The sequence below is a fragment of the Marmota marmota genome, unplaced genomic scaffold, assembly GCF_001458135.2.
Source record: "Marmota marmota marmota unplaced genomic scaffold, marMar, whole genome shotgun sequence".
In the NCBI taxonomy this organism is placed as follows: Eukaryota; Metazoa; Chordata; class Mammalia; order Rodentia; family Sciuridae; genus Marmota; species Marmota marmota.
Genome location: NW_025999999.1, coordinates 8,435,569 through 8,449,596, shown reverse-complemented (window position 1 = coordinate 8,449,596; position 14,028 = coordinate 8,435,569). Strand labels below are relative to the sequence as shown.

Sequence of the window (14,028 nt, the reverse complement as noted above, 5' to 3'; positions counted from 1 at the left end):
TTCGCCGCGTTCCGTCCCCCCTTTGGCAGGGTGGAGGCAGCCCGGGTCCCGCTTCTAGAGACGCCCTCCACCCGTTCTGCCTGTTTTTTTCGGCCGACTCGGGCTACCCCGAGGCCGACCCGGAGAACTGGCGGGCCCCGCGGTGGGCTGCAGCTTGGCAGCGTCTCAGCGAGACCCCGAGACGCTGCCGACTTGATGGCCCACACGCTGGTTTTTTCGTGTGCGGCGCTTCCTGGAAAGCTCACCTCGGGTTGCCAGCCGCCTCAGAGAGACGCGCTAGTTCCCTCCGGGCGGGGGTCAGCCGTCGGGGGCCGCCAGTGCCTTTCGTTTCCCCCGGGCTCCGGACGCCGGGGAGAGCACGGGCGAGAGGCGGATGTGAGGCCCGTTGTAAGAATTACGTTTTGGGGGGTTGGCCCTGGGGGAGGCCGCAGCTTTTAAAAGAGGTGGGTAGGGCTTGGTGTGGATTTGTTTTCCCGTGCTTTCAGTTTTCCGGCCGTTATGTTTGAGGGTTGTGCTCTGAAATGACTAGTCACCATTCTAGCGGGGGGGTGTGTATGTGTGAGCGCGCGAGCGCGCGCGTTCCCTGTGCGCGCACCCGGTTGCGGGCAGATTTCCCATATTTGTCTCATAACATCCATAGACTATAAATTTTTGCCTCTTAAGGATGCAGACTGTACTGACTGGAATGTGAAGGGGAGAATGTTGGAACGGTGCAGTTTGCCAGTAAGACTTAATGACTGTGGGGGGAAGGCCTCAGGTCTTTCAAATATTTACCATGGTACTTCTCAACAGTGGTTAAAATTTATCCAGATGAAGACATCCATACCTGAAAAGGTTAATTCAAGAAGACAACTAGGGGCTGGAATGTTGCCTGGCATTTGCAAAGCCCGGGTTCAACCCCCAGTTCCAAAAAAAAAAAAAAGATATAACTATTTATTAAAATTAAAACTGCACATCCTGTGTTGATACTAACAGATATACTATTTCTGAAGTGCTTTTCCGTTGCAATATAAACCAGTACATTTCAGCAGTATAGGTTGCTGCCTTACTCTACTCTATAACCCAGAATTTAGGTTTTAGAATTTAGTAACTAATCTGCGAAATGAGGGAGCCTAAGATGTTCTGCTAGATTCCATTCAGTTCTAAGATTTGATGACACTTCATGAAAACCAGTTACAAGTTTCCAGAAGTTTATAATTGCCAGAACACTTACGTATCTATTTACTTATAGTACCTGCTAGCCTTAGCAGAAGATATTATATCTTCCTGAAAAAGCCAAATTAGCCTGTTGCCATGGGGCAGGCTGGTGATCACAGTGACTGGGGAGGTTGAGGCAGTGTGAATTCCATTCCTTGGCAATTTAGTCAGACCCTGTCTCAAAATAAAAAATAAAGGCTTATGTGTGTAGCTCAGTGATAGAACACCCTGGGTTCAATCCCCAGTTGGTGGAGGGTTGTCAAATTAAGGTGGGATGTTAAGAGGAGCGGTGTTTATATTAATGTTTCTAGGCTATTTCTACTGTTCTGTGGGGGAAAGAAGTACAAAAAACATGTTTTAAAAAAAGTCTGGGCTGTGGATGTGGCTCCCTGGTAGACCAACCACTTGCCAAGCATGTGTAATACCCTGGATTCAATATAGCACCACAAAAAGGAAAAAAAAAATCTTTTTATTTTTTTAACTCTCTTACCAAAAAACATGATGAAATAGGAAAAACTCCACAATTTTATCATCTTATTTATGACTGCTCTTTTTAAATTTTTACATAAACATGGTTTTTATTTAATGACAATGGTTGTGTACACGCTATTTTAAATTTTGCATTTACATTTCTGGGATGTCCACATGTTGGGAGAATTCATTTCCATTCCTAATGCTTTTTGTAACATGCCTTTATAAAAAGCATGGTAGTCAACAATGCTGGCACACAGACTTTGAGAAAATTTTTGTTGAATGAATGATGTGTTGAATTTCTGAGACAACAACTACTAACAGAAAATGTTAAATGTCATAAGGTGTATGTTAACTGACATGTGAGCAGTAATGACAGTTGATACTTTGAGCCAGGAGACAGTATTAGACGTTCAGTGGCCTTGGTTTTTTAAAAAAAAAAAAAAATATTTATTTTTTGTAACTATAGATGGGTAGCATGCCTTTATTTTATGTGTTTACTTTTATGTGGTGCAAGGATCGAACCCAGTGCCTCACACATGCAGGGTAAGCACTCTGTCACTGAGCTTAATCCCCAGCCTAGAGACCTGGATTTTGTAGTTTGGGTTTGAGACTTGGCTTGCCACTTAGCATCCGGGAGACCTTGGAGAACTTAACGACCTTGGAGAACTTAACCCAGAGTTTCACTCATTTTCTTCACTTGAAAAAGGGGAAAATAGGATAAATTTCATAGGATTGTATGGATTAATAGAATAATTCCATTGACAAAACATTGGAACATTAAATTCTCAATAAATGTTAAATATTACTATTTTTTGTTCAGATCAGAGAGAGATTTGTAGGTTGGTGGGATCAGGGAAAACAGAAGGTAACACTGAGGCCAAAGTGGTATGTTAAAGATATAAGGAATAGATTGCTCTTAGTTTGAGAACAAGAAGTTTTGGTAAGCTATTTACAAGATATGCTACTTAGATTCTTTGCAGATAGACCAGAATGAAGAAAAAACTGTTTTCTGCTTGATCTAGTTTTTTATATTTAGACTTGAGGAAGTTGGTAGCAAATTGTTACGGAGTACTAAGGTTCCCGTCACTTGAGCCAGTAAGACTTCAGTGAGTTCACTAATTGAAATTTGATTGCATCCTATAATGATTGTTGCCAGTGTTTGCAATGGCTGTTTATGGAAAATAACTTTAGTAATAAACCAATAAAACCAGCAAAACGGGGCTGGGGCAGGGGCTCAGTGGTAGCGCACTTGCTTGGCATTTGTGAGGCACTGGGTTCGTTTCTCAGCACCACATATAAATAAATGAATAAAGGTCTATCAGCTAAAAAAAATTTAAAAAATAACAAAACTGCCTGTAGGGCAGCAAAAATACCACCTTGTTAGGTGAAATTGATTTGGAGAGTAACAAACCATTTGTATTTGCTTTTGAGTCTCATGTTTGGGAAACATTGTCAAGAGTGTGATATGAAAGAGCCTGCTTTGTTAAAGGATATGCTTGGAAAGATAACTGAAATCTGGTACCTGAAGATAAGTGTCTTAAAAAAAAAAAAACAGTAAACTTTTCATTCATCTATCTGTAAACCTGTAAGGTATTAGCATGTTTCCATTTCAAATGTCCAGTACAATGAGATAGAGAGAGAGAGAGAGAGAGAGAGAATTTACTTATTTATTTAGTTTTTCAGCGTGGTGCTGAGGATCGAACCCAGGCCGCACGCATGCCAGGCGAGCGCGCTACCGCCTGAGCCACGTCCCCAGCCCTACATTATATAGTTTTAAAAGCTCCATGTTGCTGCACGTGGTGGCGCATGCCTTTAATCCCAGTACCTCTGGAGTCTGGGGCAGGAGGATCTTGAGTTCAAAGCTAAAATATTGTGAAATATTCCAAACATACATATTGTGATTATTTATTACATTTACTACTCATTTCCTTTATCAAATCTTTTTTTGGCTCCGGGGTAACCAGGGATTGAACCAGGGACTTGTAAACACTGTGCCACATCCCCTGACTTTTTGAAATATTTTATTTAGAGACAGAGTCTTGCTGAGTTGCTTAGGGCCTCACTAAATTGCTGAGGCTAGTTTTGAATTTATAATCCTGCCTCAGCCTCCCAAGCTGCTGGGATTACAGGCATGTGCCACCATGCCTGGCTCCTTCATCAAATTTTAACAGTTAAGACGTCATACTTGCTGTGTATGGTGGCTCATGCTTGTAATCCCAGCGGCATGAGTCTGGGGCAGGAGGATTGTGAGTTCAAAGCCAGCCTTAGCAATTTATCTAGGCTCAAAGTAACTCAGTGAGACCCTGTCTCCAAATACAATACAAAAAAGGGCTGGGAATGTGGCTCAGTGGTTAAGTGCCCCTGGATTCACTCCCCAGTACCAAAAAAGATCTTTTTTTTTTTTTTTAAACATCTCTAATTTGTGGGTCTCTATATAAACATTATAGATTATGATATGAATGCTTGCTGATCCTATTCTTGTTTCTTCTCCTTGTTCACATCCCTCTCATTGTCATCAATTAGGCAATTATTAATTAATATTAATTAATTAATTTATTTGTGGTGCTGGGGATTGAACCCAGGACTTTGTGCATGAGAGGCAAGCACTCTACCAACTGAGCCATATCCCCAGCCCAGTTAGGCAATTATTTCCATTAAGTTTTTTTTTTTTTTTAAACTGGAACATTTTTTTTTTTAATATTTATTTTTTAGTTATCGGCGGACACAACATCTTTGTTTGTATGTGGTGCTGAGGATCGAACCCGGGCCGCACGCATGCCAGGCGAGCGCACTACCGCTTGAGCCACATCCCCCCCTCCATTAAGTTTTATACTTTTTTCTTTTTGATAGTGAGGATTGAACCCAGGGGTGCTTAACCACTGAGCCATGACCCCACCCCTTTTCATTTTTATTTATTTATTTATTTTTGGTACCGCAGATTGACCTTGGGGGCACTCAACTACTGAACCACATCCCTGGGATGTTTTATATTTTATTTGGAGACAGAGTCTCACTGAGTTGCTTTTGCTGAGGCTGGCTTTGAACTTGGGATTCTCCTGTCTTAGGTTCCCCATCTGCTGGGATTACAGGCGTGGGCCAACCCACCTGGATCTATTTTTTTATTTTGAGACAAAGTCTCAATAAGTTACTTGGGGCCTCGCTAAGTTGTTGAGGCTTCCTTTGAATTTATGATCTTCCTGCCTCAGCCTCCTCAGTTGCTGGGATTACAGGCATGTACCACCTTGCCCAGCTATAATTTTATCAATATATGTATCTATAAAAGTGCATATACTCTTGTTTACTATATTATATGATTCTGCAACTTCCATTTTTCAGAATTTTTTTTTTTCTTTCTGTGCTGGCGATTGAACCCAGTGCTCTTGTCATTTGAGCTATCCCAGTGCCCTGTCCATCTTTTTTGTTGTGAAGTGGTTGAATTCAGGGCATTAAGCATTCTAGGCAATCACTCTACCATCAAGTTGCACCTTGATCCCAGTTTTTGGTTTTGTATTTTGAGACAGGGTCTCATTAGGTTGTCCAGGCTGGCCTCAAACTTGGAATCTTCCTACCTCAGGCTCCCAAGTTACTGGGTTTACCAACGTGTCACCATGCCCAACTCAAAAAATTTTTTTTTAATATTTATTTTTTTTACTGGACACAACATCTTTTATTTTTTTATGTGGTGCTGAGGATAGAACCCGGGTCCCGCCCGTGCTAGGTGAGCGCTCTACCACTGAGCCACAATCCCAACACCTAAACATTGTTTTTGATGCTGTATTTGTCTTTAGTTCATTGCTGTGTTATATTCTATTATATGAATCCGCCACTGTTTATGGATAATTAATTTACATGTTTCTGACTTTTTGCTATTGTTAACATTATGACATTCTTGGATATGTAGTCTTGTTTACATGTTAGAGAATTCCAAACCTGGGAAATTCTTACGTTGTAGGGTATGAGCATCTTCTACTAGTATAGCCCTTTATTGTTTGTTTGTTTTTCTGGGGATGGAATCCAGGCCATTGAGACCTAGCACTGAGCTATGTTCCCAGGCCTCCTTTTATTACTTTTTTTTTTTTTAAGTTGTGGATAGACCCAGTACCTTTATTTATTTATTTTTATGTGGTACTGATGATCAAACCCAGTGCCTCACATGTGCTAGGCAAGTACTCTACCACTGAGCTATAATCAGGACCCCTCCTTTTGTTACTTTTGCTTGTTTTCTTAATATTGATGTATTAGAAGAGTTCAGGCCAATTGTTCTGTATAATGTCCTTCAGTTTTGATTTGTCTGATAGTTTTCTTATGTTTAGATTTAGATTAAATGTTTTGGCAGGAATAAGCTAAATATTTTCTGTGTGTGGTACTGGCCAGGGCCTCATGCATGCTAGGCAAGCCCTCTACTATTGGGCTGTTTCCCCAACCTTAAACTTTACATTTAATACAGTTGTGGTTTGTGTTTCTTGTTTTTTATCTTTAGCTCTACCTTGATCTCATCACTGTATTCTTCTAAAAATTATATGCTTTTTGCTTTTCATATTTAAGTTTAGAAAGACAATCCTTATTTTTTTCTTAGTCTATGCTGTATAAATTCATAAGGACAGGATAGTTTTTGTTAATACTCTTTGAGCCAGATTGTTTTAGAAAGTGAAAAGTTTAAATTATCTATTTTAATCTAAGTATTTTACACTTCAGGTTTCTGTTATTCTGTATTGTCTGATTTGCCTGTGAAGATAAACATTACATGTATTTGACTATATATTTGAAAGACATTTGACAAATTTATCAATAAGTCGTGTTAGAATCTAGTTAATACATTTGTGTATCTAGTTTGTTTTAGAGTTACTAAGTAAACCAGCTAGAACAATATGTAGGTTGAAGTAGCTCAAACATTTTTTGTCAAAATTCTAAGAATTTTAAGTTACAGCTATAAGAATTTAACTGGAATCATGCAATCAATAAGACTGACTGTAGCTTGGAAAGTAAACATTCGAAACTTTCTTTCATAAATCTGAGATCAATAAATACAATTTTTGACCTTGAATACTGGCTTACTTTTGAAGTGGATTTGATGAATTCATTCTTGAAGTAATTCTCAGATCTAAGAGCTGTCATGAAAAAAACAAATAGATCTATAGAGTAGATTAAATTTAGGATACTAGATTGACATTAAAAATTGTGTGAATTTGTGAGCCAGCCATGGTGGTGCCACACGTGTAATCCCAGAGGCCTGGGAGGCTGAGGCAGGAGGATTGGGAGTTCAAAGCCAGTTTTAGCAACTTGGTGAGGGCCTAAGCAACGTATTAAGACCCTGTCTCTAAATAAAATACATTAAAAAAAAAAAAAAGAGGGGCTGGGGATATGGCTCAGTGGTTAAGCACCCCTGAGTTCAATTTCTGGTACCAAAAAAGCAAAACAAAACAAAATTGTATGAATTTGTGACAGCCCCTAGCTTATGATGGGCAATCTGACACTACACATTTCTCCAAATATAGAATACTGTGTTGTGGCAGAGGCCTCATATATTAAAACATTGTAGGCACTAGCACTATAAGTTATTATGATTATATCATTAAGGACTTTTTCCATGTCAGCCTCTGTTCATAGCACCTTGCATTTATTAATACATTGAATCTTTTTTTTTAAATTTACTTTATTTTTTTAATATTTATTTTTTAGTTTTAGGTGGTCACAATATCTTTATTTCAGTTTTATGTTGTGCTGAGAATCGAACCCAGTGGTATGCTAGGGAGCGCGCTACCACTTGAGCCACATCCCCAGCCCCAAGATATACTTTATTTAAAAAAAAAAAAAATTTGTAGTTGTAGATGGACAGAATGCCTTTATTTTATTTGTATATGGTGCTAAGGATCAAACCTAGTGCCTCACACATGCTAGTCAAGTGCTCTGCCACTGAGCTACAGCCCCAGCCCTTGAATCTTGTTTTAATGTTACTTATTTTGAAGTGGAAGAATCTGAAGATAGGATATAATTTGTTGAGTCTTAGAGGTTGTTGGTGTTGGAGCCAAGTTTTGAAACTAGGCAGTGTGGCTCTAGAAACTGCACCTTTAATCACAAGTATAATGCTGTGACTCAAATTATTTAATAACTTCTCTGTCCTGTTTGCTTCTTTGTAAAATGAGGATAATAGTATCTCATATAGAGAGCTATTGTAAGAAGTCATTAAAGTATGTGTGGTGCTTAGAATCATGCATTTAAAAATAGTGAAATTCAATAAATTTTGGTGAACTTTCATCAAATAAGAGTATGGAATCTTAAATGTAAATTTATATACAAAAGTAAAAATAAGTGGTGATTATTTCTGCCTTTCTGATTTTTAAAATTTTTATTATTTTGTAAGAGGAAAGAGAACTAAAATAAAGTTGAAGGGAAAGAGCTTATTAGTAAGAGAATAAATTGCTTTTGATATAAAGCAGAATTTTATACCTGCCCCTGCCCCCCACCATGCACACATCCCATAGTGCTAAGAATCAAACTGGGGGGCCTACAAGTGCTCTATTACTGAGCTACATCCCTACCCCCCATACTTGCCTTTTTTTTTTTTTTTTAAGGAATATTTAGGAATCCTTATTAACTGTGCAAAGTGTTATTGGCTGAATGTAAAAATTGTGCAACTTTGTAATTTATGTTTTCAAAAGATCTCAGTTAAGTATAGTAATAATTTTAAGATATTGATATCCCAACCCTTAATTTTTTTTAAAGATATTGAAAGCCCAACCTTTTCTTTAAATGTTTTCTAATTTACATACTTTGGTATTCTTCAAAACATTCAGTTAGAAGTAACCTTAATGTGCTGATATAGAACAAATATATAATATTCTATGGCATGTAAGGGAATTCTAGTAGTAGTAGTAGCAGCAATACAATATTCAAAGGAACATAATAAAACTTTTGTATATTTTCAAAACTTTAGGAACAGATGAAATAAATTTGTATTTTCTAGTTAGAGTTTTAGACTATAGTTAGAAACTTGTTGCTTGAAGAAGAAGGACATTGTCTGGTGACGGGTACTGCATTTTTTCACTTGACAAGATCTCTTCTTAGCCTTGTTATTTTCCATTAGAGAACAAGGAATCTTTTGTTTTAAGGTCCAATATTTGAAAGGTTAGCAAAATATTATTACATTAATCTAGCCAAGAATCTTTGTGTGTATGTATGTGTTACTAGGGATTGAACCCAGGGCCTGGAGCATACTAAGCAAGTGTTCTGCCACTGAGCTACACTTCCAGATCATTTTAAGTTGGTGGTTTTTTTATTTTTTGAGACAATGCTTTTGAAGTTGACCAGGATGGCTTTGATTTTACAATTCTGCCACAGCTTTCTAAGTAGCTGGATTACAGGCATGTGCCTTTGCACCCAGTTGAACCAAGAGAAGGTTTGGCAAAAATTCATTTTGAACATTAAAAGAAACTTGTGCCATGTTTTTGCATTTTCAGGTTTACATAGAAGTTAGCTTCTGAGCCTGGTATGATGGTGTGCACCTATAAATTCAGTGACCCCAGAGGCTGAGGTAGGAGGATCACAAGTTTCAGGCCAGCCTCAGCAATGTAGTGAGACCCTATCTCAAAATAAAAAAAAATAGCAAGGGCTGGAGACTGAGCTCAGTGGTAAAGCACCCTTGAGTTCAATCCCCAGTAATGAAAAACAAAAAATAAGCTTCTGAAAAGCAAAGAGCTTAAAGTCTCTTATTTATTTCTATAGGTATCAAGTTTATTGTGCAAGATGCTGGGGATAGAACAGCAAATAAAATTCCTACCTTCATGGAGCTTACGTTTTACAGAGAAGAACTGACTAAAAGCAAACTGTCAAAATATTTTATGTCTTGGAAGGAGGGAAGAATAGAAGTTCATTGGATTAGATAAAGTGGGGGGATGGGAATAGGAGAGATAGTAGAATGAATCAGACATAACTTTCTTATGTTCATATATGAATACAAGACCATGGTAACGCCACATCATGTACAACCACAAAAATGAGAAGTTATATTCTATGTATGTATAATATGTCAAAATACATTCTATTGTCATGTGTAACTACAAAACAAACAAAAAAATTTTAAATGTATTATATCGGGAAGTGCTATATGCAAAAAATAATAAAGCAGGATAAGCGAGTGATATACATGGGTAGGTAAGTGTGGTTTTATTTGTTAGCCATCACTTTGGTGTGCAAGCTGAGTGTAGGCCTTTGATGGAATGTATAGTACAACTTGGGACAAATGATTTAAACAACCTCAATTATAATGAAGTGAAGAAAATACAGGCTCTCAGAACCTTTTCTGGGAAAATTAACATTCCTTCATCTTGGTACCGGGGATTGAACTCAGGGGAACCAACCACTGAACCACATCCCCAGCCCTGTTTTGTATTTTATTTAGAGACAGGGACTCACTGAGTTGCTTAGGGCCACACTAAGTTGCTGAGGCTGGTTTTAAATTTGCAATCTTACTGCCTCGACTTCTGAGCTGCTGGGATTATAGGCATGTGCCACTGTGCCTGGCTTAAAATGTTTTATGTGCATATTTCCTCCCATGTGTTACTTTTGTGATTAGAATACAAAAATAATTTAAAAGCTATAGTTCAGAGCTGGGTCAAATAGGTACACTTATAGCCCTAGCTACTCTGGAGGCTGAGGCAAGAGGATCATTTGAGCCTAGGAGTTTGAGGCGCTCCTGGACAGCATAACAAGACCCAGTCTCAAAAAATAAACAGAAACTGTAGTTTATTTCAAAATGCTGTTCTTTGGCACTATTAACTACAGACATGAGGAGTTAGTTTTTCAGCAGCATTGGTAAACGAAAATAAACTAGTATCTGAGTTCTGTGTGTGTGTGTGTGTGTGTGTGTGTGTGTGTGTGTGTGGTACTGGGGATTGAACCCAAGGGTGCTGTATCATTGGGCTATATCCCCAGACCTTTTTATTTTTTATTTTATTTTATTGGGGGTACCAGGGATTGAACTCAAGGGCACTGGATTACTGAGCCACATCCCCAGCCCTATTGGATCCCTAGATCCTACTGCTTCTGCCTCCTGAGTTTCTGAGATTACAGGCCTGCCTGTGCCACTGCATCCAACCTTTCTTTTTAAGGGAATAGTATTTGGAAATAAGTTGGTTTGTACTGTGTTACAGAGCAAACCCTTAACCATAATATAATGATAATGATAAAACCAACTGGCTAACTATTACATGTTCTTGGTTTTACTTGTTTATCTGTTGAGGAATAGGGTTATCAGGAGGTTTATATAAAATGTGACTGTTTAGTACAAAATGAAGCATTTTCATAGCAAATGGAGGGTATGGTATACTTTCTTCCATAAAGCTAAATACTTTAGTAATATGCAATAAAAATTGTACTTACGAAGACAAAAGTGAATTTCAGGCTGGTGAGAAAATTTGAAGAAATTATCCAAATTGCTGCAAACATTGCTACCCTTGCAGCATACCCTTAAATGAAAAGGGGAAAATTCTTGACTTAATTTACTAGGGCTGTTATTGGTCCCAAATAAGGATTACTAGAACTCAGGCATTGTGATACTGTAATAGTAGATCTGTTAACCAAGGAGGCTACCAAGTGACTAATAGGCAGATAGAGAAAACGGGGATATGCAGGACAGAAAGTCCTGTGTGCGCCACCATGCTTGGCTACATGAACTTTATAGGGGGAAAAAAAAAATACAGGTACAGTAGTGCATGTCTATAATCCTAGTGACTAAGGAGGTTCGGGTAGAAGGATCTTAGATTTAAGGCCAGCCTGGGCAATTTAGTGAGATCCTGTCTCAAAAAATAAAAAGTGTTGGGGATATAGCTTATTGGTAGAGGAGGCCTAGGTCCTGGATTCAGTCCTGAAAAAAAATTAGTCCTACCCTCATGTATCTATTGTATCTATGGTATCTATATATAGATATTTGATGGTAATATCTGTGGTAATTAATTAATATGTAGTATACCATAAATATGCTATAGTATATCAAGTTTCATTTATAGTCATTTAGCAAATAATTTCTCAATTATGCTTGAATAAATTTTTAATTAGAATTCTTTGCAAGTGCCAGTCCTTTTGTTGTATAAAATGTTTGGAAATCTTGATTATTTCAAAAACATTACAGACCTAAGTTATATATCCAAAAGATTTGAAAACTGGTTGTCAAATGCATTGTACGCATATAAATACCAACTATACACAATAGCCAAAAGGTGGAAATAGTTCAAATATCCATCAGTGGATGAATGGATAAACACAGATTGTGGTATTATACATACAATGAAATATTGTTCAGTCCTAAAAGTAAAAAAAAAATCTAATACATAATACAGTATGGATGAACCTTAAGTATATTATGCCTAGTGAAATCATACATTATGTGATTTAGTTTGTATGAAATATCCAAAATCATTAAATCCACAGAAACAGAACTTAGATTGGTAGTAGCAGGTACTAGGGGGAAGAAACTGTTATATGGGTAAGGATTTTTACTTTGGAGTGATACAGCTATTTTGAAAGTAGTAAAGTTAGATGTTCATATAAATATACTAAGTATCACTGACTTATTCACTTTTCTTTGGGGTGGGGGTTGTGTGCCAGGGATCAAACCCAGAGGCACTTAACTCCTGAGTCACATCCCCAGCCTGTTTTATATTTTATTTAGAGACAGAGTCCTGCTAAGTTGCTTAGAGCTTTGCTATATTGTTGAGGTTGGCTTTGAACTTGCAATCCTCCTGCCTAAGCCTCTCAAGCTGCTGGGATTACAGGTATATGCCAATGTGCCTGGCCTTTAAAATGGTTCATTTTCTTGTGTGAATTTCACCTCGTTAACTTATTTTTAAAAAAAATACAAACTTGGGGCTGGGGTTGTGGTTCAGTGGTAGAGTGCTTGCCTTGTACACTTACAGCCCTGGGATTGATCCTCAGCACCACATAAAAATAAATAACTGGTGGGCTGGGGTTGTAGCTCCGTGGAGGAGTGCTCGCCTAGCACGCACGAGGCACTGGGTTCGATCCTCAGCACCACATATATGTGAAATAAAGATACTGTGCCACCTAAAATTTAAGAATAAATATTTAAAATAAATAATTGAATAAAATGAAGATATTGTGTAGAAAAAAAATACAAACTTGGTTTACTTGAAAATTAGTGTCAAATGATTTTGGCATTTTATGCTTCAGATGTTTTCATAAATACTGGTAATTTAATAAAATGTTAATAAACTGAGGGTGTACCTCAGTTGTAGATAGTTGCTTAGCATGTGTGAAGCTCTGGATTTGATCCCCAGCACCATGTAAACAAACAAACAAACAAACAAAATAAATAAAAACACCATTTGTAGATGAAAACCGCAAAAATAGAGGTGAAACCTAAGATTTTTACTCAGCCATAAAGAAGAATGAAATTATGGCATTTGCCAGTAAGTCTAGTTTGTCAAAGTATTTAAGATGGACACTCTGCTGCCCACCCCATTCTAGGTGTTTATTCTAAGAAGATGAAAAGTTTTAAGTTTTTTCTTCTAGTCCTTAGGCTTTAATTCCAACTGAAAAAATGATTTATAGAAAAAAATGTAAAAGCATGAAATAATTAGAAACATATAAATAAGCATTCATTACTTACATTTGTGCCACCATGGATTGAGGTTACTATGTTTATCAGAATTTTAAAAGTTGCTTTTTAAACCTGTTTTCAAAACATGTTAACCTTAGAAGATGGAAAGATCTCCCATGTTCTTGAATAGGCAGAATTAATATTGTCAAATTGGCCATACTACCAAAAGTGCTATACAGATTTGATGCAATTCCTATTAAAATTCCAATAACATTCTTCATAGAAATAGAAAAAAACAGTCATTAGATTCATTTGGAAAAACAAAGAGGTCCAGAATAGCCAAAGCAATCCTCAGTGAGAAAAGTGAAGAAAGGAATAAGTATCACAATGCCTTAAATTATACTACAGAGCTATAGTAATAAAAACAGCATGATATTGGCACCAAACAGACACGAAGACCAATGGAATAGAATAGAAGACACAAAGACAAACCCATATAAATAGTTATCTCATACTAGACAAAGGTGCCATAAACATACATTAGGAAAACTGGAAATCCAGGATGTATCAAAATGAAATTAAACCTCTGTCTCTCACCCTGCAAAAAGCTCAAAAGTGGATAAAGGACATAGCATTAGACCAGAGATCCTGCACCTACTAGAAGAAAAAGTAGGCCCAACTCTTCCTTGTTGGCTTAGGAACTGACTTCCTCAATAAGACTCCTAAAGTGCAAGAAGTAAAATCAAGAATCAATAAATGGGATGGTATCAAACTAAAACGCTTCTTCATAGCAAAGGAAACAA

General features: G+C 37.5%; 1 protein-coding gene across 1 annotated transcript in view; it reads left to right on the top strand.

The window, feature by feature from the left end:
- The first annotated feature begins 298 nt into the window (after window positions 1–298).
- Nt5c2 (5'-nucleotidase, cytosolic II) overlaps window positions 299–14,028 on the top strand; it is an 82,597-nt gene continuing 68,867 nt past the window's right edge. Inside the window, exon 1 of the mRNA XM_048807259.1 lies at window positions 299–443. The gene's annotated coding sequence lies outside the window, so the exon portion shown is untranslated. The remainder of the gene's footprint in view (window positions 444–14,028) is intronic.